Here is an 11,903-nt window from a genome sequence, read left to right on the forward strand (position 1 = left end):
ATCCGATTGGACCGTGATGCCAGCCGCCCTATTGGTCCATGCTCACTCCTGCCAGACCTGCATCCCCAGCATCTATCCCTCCATGTGAGCAGTCAGGAAACGGCGTTACATAGTGAGAGCATGCAAAGCTACAGCGATGATACAATGTTACACAGGGGCTGGCTGGCAAATTTTATCCTGGGGGGCAAGCACACAGCAGTGGCCCATGAGTCGCGGCCCATCCTTAAAGGGGTTGTCGGATCTTATGCTACATGTCTACAGTCACTATATGTGAATCCTCATATCGTGCGCACTGTGAGGATTCTCTGGTGACGGCGCCGGGAACAGGTGGTCTTGTGACTGCAAGCATGCGATTATATATATATATATATATATATATATATATATATATATATATATATATATATATATATATATTTTAGATGGTGGCCTAGCAGCCACATAGTATATAGCACAGGCCACGTAGTATATAGGAGCCATGTAGTATATAGCAGACAAACAGTACGTGGCCTGTGCTATATACTATGTGGCTGCTATATACATACATACATATTGTAGAATACCCGATGCGTTAATATAGGCCACGCAATATATAACAGTGGCCACGCAGTATATAACACAGCCCAAACAGTATATAACACAGCCCACGTAGTATATAGCACAGCCCACGCAGTATATAGCAGCCACGCAGTATATAACACTGGCCACGTAGTATATAACACAGGCCACGCAGTATCTAACACAGCCCACACAGTATATAACACTGTCCACGTAGTATATAGCACAGCCCACGCAGTACAAAACACAGCCCACATAGTATCTAACACTGGCCACATAGTATATAGCAGCCACGCAGTATATAATACAGCCTACGTAGTATACAGCTTACGTAGTATACAGCAGTGTGGGCGCCATATCCCTGTTAAAAAAAATAATTAAAATAAAAAATAGTTATATACTCACCCGCTGGGATCCAGCGAAGCTCTGGCGATGCGCGAGCGGCTGCCGCCATCTTCCGTTCCCAGGATGCATTGCGAAATTACCCAGATGACTTAGCGATCTCGCGAGACCGCTAAGTCTTCTGGGTAATTTCGCAATGCATCTCTGGGAATGGAAGATGGCGGCAGCCGCGCCCGCCTTGACAGAAGGTGAGAATAGCAGGTTTTTGTTTTTTTATTATTATTATTATTATTATTATTATTATTATTTATTGTTATAGCGCCATTTATTCCATGGCGCTTTACAAGTGAGGAGGGGTATACATAATAAAAACAAGTACAATAATCTTGAACAATACAAGTCATAACTGGTACAGGAGGAGTGAGGACCCTGCCCGCGAGGGCTCACAATCTACAAGGGATGGGTGAGAATACAGTAGGTGAGGGTAGAGCTGGTCATGCAGCGGTTTGGTTGATCGGTGGTTACTGCAGGTTATAGGCTTGTCGGAAGAGATGGGTCTTCAGATTCTTTCTGAAGGTTTCGATGGTGGGCGAGAGTCTGATATGTTGTGGTAGAGGGTTCCAGAGTAGGGGTGATACGCGAGAGAAATCTTGTATACGATTGTGGGAAGAGGAGATAAGAGGGGAGTAGAGAAGGAGATCTTGTGAGGATCGGAGGTTGCGTGTAGGAAAGTACCGGGAGATGAGGTCACAGATGTAAGGAGACAGGTTGTGGATGGCTTTGTACGTCATGGTTAGGGTTTTGTACTGGAGTCTCTGGGCAATGGGGAGCCAGTGAAGGGATTGACAGAGGGGAGAGGCCGGAGAATAGCGGGGGGACAGGTGGATTAGTCGGGCAGCAGAGTTTAGAATAGATTGGAGGGGTGCGAGAGTGTTTGAGGGGAGGCCACAGAGCAGGAGGTTGCAGTAGTCAAGACGAGAGATGATGAGGGCATGGACTAGGGTTTTTGCAGATTCTTGGTTGAGGAATGAACGGATTTGTGCAATATTTTTGAGTTGAAGTCGGCAGGAAGTGGAAAGGGCTTGGATATGTGGTTTGAAGGAGAGATCAGCGTCAAGGATAACCCCGAGGCAGCGAGCTTGTGGGACTGGGGAGAGTGGGCAGCCATTTACTGTAATGGATAGGTTCGTTGGGGGGGTCACGTGAGATGGGGGAAAGATGATGAATTCTGTTTTGTCCATGTTAAGTTTCAGAAATTTAGCGGAGAAGAAGGATGAAATAGTGGACAGACATTGAGGGATTCTGGTTAGTAGGGAGGTGATATCTGGTCCAGAGATGTAGATCTGTGTGTCATCAGCATAGAGGTGATACTGAAAGCCATGAGATTCTATGAGCTGTCCCAGGCCAAAGGTGTAAATGGAGAAGAGCAGGGGCCCAAGGACTGAACCTTGTGGGACTCCGACAGAGAGGGGGCGAGGTGAGGAGGTGGTGTGTGAGTGGGAGACGCTGAATGTCCGGTCGGTTAGGTATGATGAGATCCAGGATAGGGCCAAGTCTGTGATGCCAAGGGATGAGAGGGTCTGTAATAATAGGGAATGGTCCACTGTGTCAAAGGCAGCCGACAGGTCGAGGAGGAGGAGAACAGAGTAGTGTCGCTTGCTCTTGGCGGTTAAAAGGTCAGTGGTGACCTTAGTTAGGGCAGTTTCAGTGGAATGGTGTAACCGGAAGCCAGATTGTAAGCGGTCAAAGAGGGAGCAAGAAGAGAGATGGGAGGACAGTTCAAGGTAGACGTGTTGTTCCAGTAGTTTTGAGGCATAGGGGAGAAGTGATATAGGGCGATAGCTAGATACAGAGGATGGGTCAAGAGAGGGCTTTTTTAGGATAGGTGTGATGGAGGCATGTTTAAAGCTTGAGGGGAAAACACCATTTGTTAGTGATAGGTTGAAGAGATGGGTTAGGGTTGGGATGAAGATTGTGGTGAGGTTTGGGATGAGGTGGGTTGGGAGCGGGTCAAGTGCACAGGTGGTGAGATGCGATCTTGAGAGTAGAGAGAATTATTATATTTAACATTACAAGTTGGGGACACACAGGGTTAATAGCAGCGATAATGGAGTGCGTTACCCACGGCATAACGCGGTCCGTTACCGCTGGCATTAACCCTGTGTGAGCGGTGACTGGAGGGGAGTATGCGGGCGCTGACTGCAGGGGAGTAGGGAGGGACTAATCGGACTGTGCCCGTCGCCGATTGGTCGCGGCAGCCATGACAGGCAGCTGGCAAGACCAATCAGCGACGCGGGATTTCCGTTACAGAAGTTGAGGACAGAAAGACGGAAGTACCCCTTAGACAATTATATAATTGTCTAATTATATATAGATATATATATTGACACACACACAGTCCTACTGTATATAGTGACAGTCACACACACAGCCCCACTGTATAGTGACAGTCACACACACAACCCCACTGTATAATGACAGGCACATCCCCACTGTATAATGACAGGCACAACCCCACTATATAATGACACGCACAGCCCCACTGTATAATGACACACACACACGCACAACCCTACTGTATAATTAATGGCACACACACACACAACCCCACTGTATAATGACAGGCACAACCCCACTATATAATGACACGCACAGCCCCACTGTATAATGACACACACACACGCACAACCCTACTGTATAATTAATGGCACACACACACATAGCCCCACTGTATAATAACAGGCACAGCCCCACTGTATAATCTCTTGCACAGCCCCACTGTATAATCTCATGGACACACACACACACACACACACACACACACACACACACACACACACACACACACACACACACACACACACACTGTATAAGCACACACACACAGGGCCGGACTGGGACAAAAAAAACAGCCCTGCCACACAAACCCCACCAGCCCACATACTATAACACTCCCCATCCCCGATCAGTGAATTTTGCTATACTATGTCCTGTCCTTCAACACTCCTCTTAAAGGTATTATTTGAAAAGCCACATGTGAATGGCGCCGCAGTGCGCATGATCGACCACAGGTCCATTTACATGGTGCTCTTTACACCGCAGGCAGGCACCGGAGACACCCTGAGGACGAGGAGAGCCCAGAGGATGGTAGAGGACTGAAGAGGACAGCGCCCAGTGACCACTCTGCAGAGGAGTCACAGCAGAGGTGCCATCTCCCTCACAGGGGACCAGCGCTCCTCCTGCCGCCCAGCAGTCTCTGCTCTGGAGCCAGGTGCTGCCTCCTCTCCTTCATTAGCGTCTCCAGCGCCTGCGCTGTAAGTTTGAAGGGCAGTGCAAACTGCACATGCCCGATAAAAAACTTACAGCGCAGGCGCCGGGGACGCTAAAGAAGGAAGAGGAGGCGGCGCCCGGTGCGCAGAGTACTGAGTGATGGCTGGAAGGCGTTTGGGTCAGAGGGGAAAAGACATGCCCCCCTGACAAACTACAGGTATGACAGGCAAATTCTAAAAACGTTTACTTCAGCATTCGAAGGGACCAGAACTAAAAAAGCCACCTTCACAGAATGCAGCAGTAGTGCTGCACAAGGCGGCTCTTTTAGTTAAAAACACCTGGGGGGGTGACAGGTTCCCTTTAATACAGGTGCTCATTAGGGTGGAATCACAGTAGCATATGGCATCGGATGTGATCTGCCAATGATACCCGGCTCTTGCTCTGCTGTGAGCGTGAGCCAAGTGTCCGTGCTCCAATGCTCTCGCAGCACAAGTGTGGAGGAGACGGAGAAATTAATTTCTCCATCTCCTCAAAGGTCTGACTCGCCGTGTATCAGACTGCAACATCTGCTGAGAAAAAAACCAAATGACTGCACACGGACAGCAAGTGAGAAGAGAATTGTACCACTTTTGTGGAAGAAAATGGAACCAATTTTTTTTTTTATACTCTTTATTAGCCCATGTGGCAACATTTCACTTCCATATCAGAGAAATGTGCAGTTATGGATCCGAAACGTTGCCACAAGGGCCAATGAAGAGTCCGCTACTTTTCTCACAATTAATCGGAGTGATAGATAGACAGATGCACACACATACATAATAAGAATAGATACTGAGAATTACACCATTTATGCAGGACAGTAGAAGTATACACAGCTCCACAATATACCATATATACTTGAGTATAAGTCGACCCAAGTATATGCCGAGGCACCTAATTTTGCCAGAAAAAACTGGGAAAGCTTATTGAGTCGAGTATAAGCCAGGTATGCATTGTCCCCACATCCCCGTCCTTGTATGCATGGCTCCCCTGTCCCTGTATGCATGGCTCCTTATCCCCGTTCTTGTATGCATAGCTCCTCATCTCCGTACTTGTATGCATGGTTCCCCCATCCCTGTCCTTGTATGCATAGCTCCTGATCCCAGTCCTTGTATGCATAGCTCCTCATCGCCATCCTTGTCTGCATGGCTCCCCCGTCCCAGTCCTTGTATGCATAGCTCCTCATCGCCATCCTTGTCTGCATGGCTCCCTCGTCCCTGTCTTTGTGTACATGGCTCCTTATCCCCATCCTTGTATGCATGGCTCTTTATCCCCATCCTTGTATGCATGGCTCCTTATCCCCGTCCTTGCATCCATGACTCATTATCCCCGTCCTTGTATACATGGCTCCTTATCCCCGTCCTTGTATGCATGGCTCCTTATCCCCGTCCTTGTATGCATGACTCATTATCCCCGTCCTTGTATACATGGCTCCTTATCCCCGTCCTTGTATGCATGGCTCCTCATCCCCGTCTTTGTATGCATGGCTCCTTATCCCCATCCTTGTCTGCATGGGCTCCTTATCCCCGTCCTTGTATGCATGGCTCCCTATCCCCGTCCTTGTATGCATGGGCCTCATATTCCCATTTTTGTATGCATGGCTCATTATCCCCGTCCTTGTATACATGGCTCCTTATCCCCGTCCTTGTATGCATGGCTCCTTATCCCCGTCCTTGTATGCATGACTCATTATCCCCGTCCTTGTATACATGGCTCCTTATCCCCGTCCTTGTATGCATGGCTCCTCATCCCCGTCTTTGTATGCATGGCTCCTTATCCCCATCCTTGTCTGCATGGGCTCCTTATCCCCGTCCTTGTATGCATGGCTCCCTATCCCCGTCCTTGTATGCATGGGCCTCATATTCCCATTTTTGTATGCATGGCTCATTATCCCCGTCCTTGTACGCATGGCTCCTTATCTCCGTCCTTGTATGCATGGCTCCTTCCTTGTTCATGTATGCATGGTTCCGATAAAAAAAAAAAAAACACATCCTACTTACCTTCCCTGTACGCCCTTGCAGCATCTCGTTCTGGTGCTAGCAGCTCCTGTGGCCGGGTGATCACGTGTCCCCCACTCATTAAGGTAATGAATATTTACCCACGCCTATGGGAGTGGAGAGGGGTGAATACTCATTACCTTAATGAGCGGAAGACACGTGATCGCTCGGCCTGAAGAGCTGCTGGCGCCGGAACGAGATGCAGCGAGGGAGCGCAGGGAAGGTAAGTAGGATGTGTGCTGGAAGCCGGCGGCTGTGGCTGTGAACGCTATAAGAGAAATGAATATTCACGGTGCTGGAATATTCTGTGACCCGCTGCTCCCCCTCCATTTTTCTGGGACAACGATTCGTGTATAAGCCGAGGGGGGTGTTTTCAGGCCAAAAAAAATATGCTGAAAAACTCAGGTTATACACGAGTTTATATGGTATACTACAATCTATTATATACACAGAGGCATATTATATACCGTGTTAAGGAATATAGAGCGGTGTATATATTATATAGTGTAGAGATGTGGCAGCAGTGTATATATATAGTGTGAATTCCACACTATATACATAGCGCCATACTATATAAACATCTCTACACTATACAAACATCTCTAAACTCTCGCTCTCTATATTATATATATACTAGATGGTGGCCAGATTCTAACGCATCGAGTATTCTAGAATATGTATGTATGTACAGTATGTATATAGCAGCCACATAGTATATAGCACAGGCCACATAGTATATAGGAGCCATGTAGTATATAGTAGACAAATACTACGTGGCCTGTGCTATATACTATGTGGCTGCTATATACATACATATTGTAGAATATCCGATGCATTAATACAGGCCACGCAGTATATAACAGTGGCCATGCAGTATCTAACACAACCCAAACAGTATATAACACTGCCCACGTACTATATAACACAGCCCACGCAGTATATAGCAGCCACGCAGTATATAACACAGGCGACGTAGTATATAGCACAGGCCACACAGTATATAACACAGGGCACGTAGTATATAGCACAGCCCACGCAGTATATAACAAAGCCCACGCAGCATATAACACTGCCCATGTAGTATATAGCAGCCACGCGGTATATAACACAGCCCACGTAGTATTTAGCAGTGTGGACACCATATCCCTGTTAAAAAAAAATAATTTAAATAAAAAATAGTTATATACTCACCCGCCGGGATCCAGCGAAGCTCTGGTGATGCGAGCGCGGCTGCCGCCATCTGCCGTTCCCAGGATGCATTGCGAAATTACCCAGATGACTTAGCGGTCTCGCGAGACTGCTAAATCTTCTGGGTAATTTCACAATGGATCTCTGGGAACGGAAGATGACGGCAGGCGCGAGCGCATCGTTGGAGGACAGAAGGTGAGAATAGCAGGTTTTTTGTTTTTTTTATTATTTTTAACATTACATCTTTTTACTATTGATGCTGCATAGGCAGTATCAATAGTAAAAAGTTGGGGGGACACAGGGTTAATAGCAGCGATAACGGAGTGCGTTACCTGCGGTATAACGCGGTCAGTTACCGCTGACATTAACCCCGTGTTTGCGGTGACTGGAGGGGAGTATGCGGGCGCCGGGCACTGACTGCAGGGGAGTAGGGAGGGGCTAATCGGACTGTGGCCGTCGCTGATTGGTCGCGGCAGCCATGACAGGCAGCTGGCGAGACCAATCTGCAACGCAGGATTTCCGTGACTGAAGTTGCCGACAGAAAGACGGAAGTACCCCTTAGACAAATATACATATATATATATATATATATATATATAAATCACAGCAGCACATGTACATGAATCGGCCATGTGAAAACACAGACAAATATACATTTTTTTTATTTTTTTTTACCTTGCAGGTGGCGGTAATCAACTCCACCTGCCCATAAATTGTAGGCTTAGCCCAAAGTGACATGTTTTGTCCAGAGTTGTAGGCTGGTGGCCCAAGAGTGGCATGTACGGTAGAGTAGGACCCATCAGGGGGAGATCACCTTGCCGTGGTTGATGGGCACACATGAATTGGCCAATTTATGCGCTAAGAATCTCTATTTAACTGTAAGTTTTATGAAAACAAAATTTTTGGAAAAAAAAAAAAATTATGAAAAAATATTTTAGAGAAATGTGTATTTGTCTGTGTTTTCACATGGCCGATTCATGTACATGTGCTGCTGTGATTTTTTATCTATGTGTTGCAGTTTGCAGCTTGCACGTGTTCACATTGGGAGTGCTGATTTGTTATATATATATATATATATATATATATATATATATATATATATATATATATACACACACACACACACACACACACACACACACACACACATCTCTTCAATATACGGTAATTAGGACAGCATTATACTATATTATGATGCATACATCACATGGGAGACACCGAGGCTGATGTACATAGAAGACACCGCGACTGCTGAACATATATCACATTGAAACTACTGTATATACAATATATAGTTGACACTGCGACTGATGTGTATAGTTGTAGAATCACCTATATATTGTATGTGATACTGTGACTGCTGTACACACATTATATAGATGAAACTGAAAAAAATAAATACCGTATATATATATATATATATATACATATACTGTATATATATATATATATATATATGTATATATATATATATATATATATATATATATATATATTAGACACAGATGAATAGTGCTGCTATACACAGCAGTATCACCTATACAACGTATATGCAGTAGTCTATACATTATACAGGTGATACTGCAAATGTTGGATACACATTATACAGGCGATACTGCTACTGCTGTATATAATGATAGTATCACCTATATATCATGTATACAGCAGTCTATGTACATTATATAGGCAACACTGCTACTGATGTGTATATGTTATATATAGGTGATACTGTTGTGTATATATGTACATGTGTGTGAATACACACACACCAGTATTGCCTATATAACGACATATATACACAGCAGTATCACCTATATACACATCAGTTGCGGTATTGCCTATATAATGTGTATAGACTACTATATATACATTATATAGTTGATAATGATGTATATAATCACTATACCACCTACTGTATATAATGTATGTAGAGCAGTCTACATCTTATATAGGTGACACTGCTACTGATGTGTATATAAGTTATATAGGTGATACTGCTGTGTATACATGTACATATATGTGTATACATACATGTGTGTGTGTATATATGTATATATACACACACACTGCAGTGTCACCTATATAAGGTATATACGCATCAGTAGCAGTGTCACCTATATAAGATATAGACTGCTATACATACATTATAGTGGTATAGTAATTATACACAGCAACATCACCTATATGATGTATATATAGCAGTCTATACACATTATATAGGTGCAACTGCTGTATATACATAAAAAAAATCATCTTCGGACTCACCCAGGTCCCTGAGATAGGGGGGAGGTCGGGAGGATGAAGAGCTGAGGTGGGTCGGGTCCTGTCCAGGGTTGGCGGTGAAGAGGATCCCAGGCATTGGTGAGTCGTCTTCTCTGACGCTGGTGCAGGCCGGCCAGCCTCAGACACAGTCAGGTGGAGGCACCCTATGCGCGCCGGCCTTTTCAAATAACTCCATGTGCGTGCGTGGTCTCCTGCTTGCCCGCGCTGACACGGGCAGCAGACGATCATGCGCAGGAACTAGGACCGCGGCCGTTCTCGCGCACTAGCATGGGCCGCCGCGGCACTTATCAGTGTGGGCAACACGCACACACAGGACCTGGCTAATTAAAGGGTCGGCTGTAGGGATGCAGCGCGCTATGTATTAATATCGCTGCCGGTCCTCCAGCGGCCCTGTGCAGCTGCTCAGACACCGGCCCGGGGGGCATATGCATTCCTGCCGCCCGGCCCAGTCCGCCCCTGCTTGGGGTTGTGCCTGCAAGGGTTAATCTATCTCCCCACTCTTAGTCCAGCATTCAACCTCTGATTTACGCTCCTGCAGCGCCCCAGAGACCTGGTCGTTGCAGTAACGTCGCTCTGCCGCTAAGGGGAGTGATGGTACGTCTGATTGCACTAAAAGAGTTCACCTGACCAGGTATCACAGTCACACACTACACTTCACACTCTGGCCACCAGGGGGAGCAAAAGGTTCTATGTATTAGGCCACTCCTCACACTCTGGTAAAACTGGGGGTTGGAAAGGAAGTCAGAGAGAAGCTGACTGGGTTTTGCCCAGGTAACATCTAGTGAGAGAAGAGCGTTGCTTGGGAAGATCCAGGGGGGTCCCTGTCAGGGGTGGGATCCTGACAGAGGCCTAGCGAAAGGACAGATCGTTACGGAACCGCGCCTGCACTTCATTGCGGCGGCATCTTAAGAAAGGACACGAAGCGAAGTATATTGTGGAGAAGTGAGAAACGAGATCACAGCACAAAGGCGATAGAACCAGGAGGAGTCGTGCCCCGAGATCGGCAACATCCTACTGAGGCGCGTAGCCGGTGGCCGGAACGCCGAGGAAGTATTGGGCTCTACGCATTACTTCAAACCAACGGCAGGGCAGTTAACTTTAGGTTGGCTGCCTCACCTTAATCACCTAATGAAGATAACGGAGGCAATTGTGGGAGAGGGGCGTCTCTAGGGTCCCTATAAAATAACTCCAGGCCTACCCCGTCATATGGGTGCGTCCTATCCATATCATCTGGGGGACGGAGAGAGAGAACAGAAACATACACGACAGTTGTGACGACTATCCCGTGGTGCTCAGCAGGGAAGTACTACAACACCCAGGCGCTAGTAGGTAGGCACTGATTTCCACCTGCAAAGGGAACTCTGGATGTGCCTTCGGACCGGCCGGTCTCAGCCAGCCCTGTTAGCAGTACTCTGGATTGTGGATGCTGAAGCCTTCAGTAAAGAGGTAAAGAGACTGCAACCCTGTGTCCTCGTCATTTACTGCGACCTACACCACCACCTACACCTTTTATTGGGCGCCCCTTAGCAGGACCACGGAACGGGTCGGGCCACCGTGACATCCTCAGAACCAAGAGACCCGGATCCAAGTACCCCGCTGTCCTGCGTTTGGGGGCCGCTCCATGTACAGCAGGTATAACCTGGGCATCTCCTGTATATAATTATATATGTACAGCCGGTGTAAACTGGGCATCTCCTGTATAAAATTATATATGTACAGCAGGTATAACCTGGGCATCTCCTGTATAATATAATTATATATGTACAGCTGGTATAACCTAGGCATCTCCTGGGTATAATTATATATGTACAGCTGGCATAAACTGGGCATCTCCTGTATATAATTAAATATGTACAGCCGGTGTAACCTGGCCATCTCCTGTATATAATTATATATGTACAGCTGGTATAACCTGGGGATCTCCTGTGTATAATTATATATGTACAGCTGGTATAACCTGGGCGTCTCCTGTATATAATTATATATGTACAGATGGTATAACCTGGGCATCTCCTGTGTATAATTATATATGTACAGCCGGTATAACATGGGCATCTCCTGTATATAACTATATATGTACAGCCTATGTAACCTGGGCATCACCTGTATATAATTATATATGTACAGCTGGTATAACCTGGGCATCTCCTGTATAAAATTATATATGTACAGCAGGTATAACCTGGGGATCTCCTGTATAATATAATTATATATGTACAGCTGGTA

This window comes from Ranitomeya variabilis, chromosome 2 (assembly GCF_051348905.1).
Source record: "Ranitomeya variabilis isolate aRanVar5 chromosome 2, aRanVar5.hap1, whole genome shotgun sequence".
Classification (NCBI taxonomy): Eukaryota; Metazoa; Chordata; class Amphibia; order Anura; family Dendrobatidae; genus Ranitomeya; species Ranitomeya variabilis.